Source organism: Amblyomma americanum, chromosome 2, assembly GCF_052857255.1.
Source record: "Amblyomma americanum isolate KBUSLIRL-KWMA chromosome 2, ASM5285725v1, whole genome shotgun sequence".
Classification (NCBI taxonomy): Eukaryota; Metazoa; Arthropoda; class Arachnida; order Ixodida; family Ixodidae; genus Amblyomma; species Amblyomma americanum.
Window position 1 is genome coordinate 78,505,851 of NC_135498.1, and position 3,700 is coordinate 78,509,550.

Consider the following 3,700-nt stretch of genomic DNA (forward strand, 5'->3'; position numbering starts at 1 on the left):
ATGTACCCCTCGATGATGGCTGCCGCGTTGATGGCTTTCGTGGTGCCTACGGTCAGGATAACGCTTTAACGGGGTGGGACGCTGACTTCTTCCTTCAGGACACTCAGGGAACGTGATTTTCCCGTGTTCTCATCGAAGGAATGACCTCGTCCGTCGAAAGCGGGATCAGCTTGGATCGCAGGTCGATGATCGCCTGATGCTCATTAAACAAATCCATGCTCATGTGGGTGCAAAAACTATTTTCGTCAGAACGCATGTGCGAACGATTCCGGGCTAGATGGCCATCAACTGACGGCAACCTCGGTGGCTGACGGCGGACGGCTCACGGCAACATCGGTTGCCCAATCGATGGCCCTGGTCTAGACGACAGGGTCCGAGCTGGCCAACACGGCCTCCCACTGCTAGGGAGAAGGATCGCGCATAATATCTGCCGGTGGCGGCTCTATGTTAAACCTTTATAATATGTGGACATAGGTTCCCAGTACCTGACACCATTTTCATCACGGCTGAATGTCCGGGTAGATTTTGTTTAACACGTATGGGTTATAGTAAGACCTTGTCTGCTATCTTCGCCAGACGCGTTCTTGCGCCATCAATTGCTTGTCCGCGGCCGTGTAAAGTCTTCGCTCAAGTGTGCAATGGTTAGTAATGTCGTGAAACGACACAAGCTGATCTATCCTGGACATCGCCGGAACGTCCGGCACACCTGCTCGGCTGACGAAACCTCGAGCATCCATGTGATCCGCCTCGTTCCCAGTGTTTTCAGAGTTTGCCGGCACCCAGACAATTTCCACCTCCGTAGTCCCTCACTCCCAGGCCAGATTTAACAATCGTGCCGCTGTGAAGGATATTCTGCGCCTCACCAAATTTCGGATAGCTGCTTTAGAGTCGTGAAAATCAGGTCAGGTTTAGTATTAGCTATAGCTAGCGCTATCGCCGCCTCCTCTGCATTTTGTGAGGAAAGGGCTTTGACTGATCCAGAGTTGACCAAGCGTCCCCGCCCATCCACCACTGCAACTGCAAATGCGTCCTTGTTCTTACACTAGGCGACATCTACGTAGACTGCTCCGTTGTACTTCCCGTACTTATCATGTAAAGCTCTGGCTCTTGCCTTCTTGCGGTTATCATGATGTATCCGATGCATATTGTGCATTTCTCGTTTCACCTGAATTTTTATGTCCCCGGCTTGAGCATTCATTGCAATGCTGATCCTCTCCAATACGTCCCTTCCTTTTCTCGTTTTTGAAAGCCTACTGAGTTGCATCACCAAGTGCGCCTCCCGTAGTTTTTCCAGGGTGTTGTGCACAGCTACTCCCAGCAGCCGTTCGGTAGACGCATTGTTAGGCAACTCAAGGGCCGCCTTATATGTCTGCCTAATTATAGCCTCCACCTTGCCTTTCTCTAGCGCGTCGATCTTCATGTAAGGCGTTGCATATAATATTCTACTGAGCGCAAATGCCTGTACGAGCTTACACAAGTGCTTTTCTTTCACCGCATCGCTTACGATTGGCGATTCTCCTAATGAGGGTTCATGGTAGCATTGACCGTATTTTTAAGCCTTTCCAAGGACCCCCATTCTTCCTGTTAATCTGCATATGCAGACCCAGGATCCTGATCGCTTGGACCTCAGCGACCGGTGCACGAGCAACTTTCACCTCTAGCATTGGTGGCGGCACATAACGTCTCGCATGTATCCCTCTTCGTTGATCTCTAAGTACATAAAGCTCTGATTTGAGCTGAGAGCACGAGAGTCCTGCCCCCCCCCCCCCCTGCTATCTCCTCCACAATATCCACTGCCTATTGTAGAGTTTCCTCCAATTGTGCGCTGCTTGCCCTTGTTACCCATACAGCAATGTAAAACCCATAAATTGTACGTTTATGTCCCGATATTCCTGGCAGCCTCAGCGTTATCTTCATCAAGGCGAGATTAAACAGAAACGGAGATAAAAACGACCCTTGTGGTGTCCCCCTGCTCCCCCAACGGGAAGGAATCCGATTTAACTTCTCCGACGACAATCTTCGCAGTCCTACCCTCAAGAAATTATCTGATGTACTGGTAGGTTCTACCCGCCGGTGCTATGTCCGATAGGTTCCTTAATATTGCCTCACAGGTAATATTGTCAAAGGCCTTAGTGAGGTCGAGCCCCAAGATAGCCTTGATGTCCGTGCCATACGCAGGATCAACCACGTCCTTTTTGAGGCTATATCATGACGTCCTGCGTTGAAAAATTTGCCCTGAAACCAATAATCGCTTTAGGCATCAACTCATTGTCCTCCACATAACTGTGAAGCCGGTTGAGGGCCTCGTGCTCCATCAATTTGGCGATGCAGGATGCCGGCGAGATGCGGCAAAGATTCTCAATACGGACCTTCTTCCCTGGTTTAGGAATAAATGTAATCCTAGCGTGCTTACACTCAGCCGGGATCTCCCTGGGCGCCCATTACTTGTTCATCAAGTTCGTGAGCGCCCCCACTGACCATAAATGCAGGTTCCTCAGCATTTTATTACTAACCCAATCCGGACCCAATGCCGACGCAGTATGAAGGTGCCCCATTTCAAACTCCACCTCCACCACCGTGAAGTCCACATTTAATTCTAGGTTCCCCTCTCCCGAGTAATCCGACAAGCAACCGCTCGCTTCGCTGTTTATGTAGCAAATTCGGAGTTCGTGAATGAACTCCCTAGCCGTGCGTCGACACCGATGCACTAACCTAGTAATTTTCCCCTTTTGCGCCGATTTGATTGCCGCTGGATCTAAAAGGTGCCTCAGCCACTGCCATGTTTTTTTGCATCCGAACTGCCCTTTCATAAAGTCGCAAATCTGCCTCCATTGTTTGCACTGCAAGTCTAACGTGTAGGTTTAGATTTCTCGTTCTAGCTTGGCCACCTTCCTACGGTGAACACCATTATGCCTTTATTTCGTTTGCCTCCGAAGGAGACTCGAATGCGCTTCCCTCATGTGTCACAGTCCGCCGTAAAGACCTTATCATTCGTCGAAACCTTTTCTGTGGTGCCCTTCACGTCCTGCTCGAGCGCCGCAACCCAGGTTCCCAAGTCCTCGATTTCCCCTTTCACGGTGTCTTTCCTGACTTTCCGAAATCTGTCCCAAGCCGTCGCTCTAGTTCCTTTCAGACTGTCTTTGTGCTTAGCAGCATTAAATAACATGGAAATGATATAGTGATCACTACGCAGTGGCTGTCCCGTGTTTACCCACTTTGCATCCTTAACACCCTTCAGATATGTGAGGTCCGGAGAGGTGTCTATGCTCCCGCTATTGCCTATCCTCGTATTATCTAGCGGGTTGTTCAAGATCATCCTTTGCAAGTCCTGAGCTACCTGCCAAAGCCTATTTCAATTTGGGCTGGCTCGGACGTAGCCCCATTCCGGATGAGGCACATTTAAATCCCCAACCACGATGAGTTGAGCCCTGGTGGCTAGCCGTTGCGTCTTTATCAAGAGGTTTGGCAAGCCCACCCCATTATGTTTCGGAGAACAAGATACATTAGGAACAAAGGGACTCTTGTCCTTTCTTTTGGACAGAAACTCTAGCAGGACGTAGTCCTCTCTGCTACTATCTATGGTATGCTGAATAGCCGTGGTGTTCCGATGGACTAGCACGGCCGTGATTACGCTCGATACGCCCCTCCCCTTCCCTGCGATCAGTATCTGGCGATGTAAACGCCTTAAATCCCGGTAATT

General features: G+C 50.0%; 1 pseudogene; it reads right to left on the bottom strand.

The window, feature by feature from the left end:
• Window positions 1-284: 284 nt before the first annotated feature.
• On the bottom strand, window positions 285-3,480 carry LOC144119811 (uncharacterized; annotated as a pseudogene).
• Between the last annotated feature and the right edge of the window lie 220 nt (window positions 3,481-3,700).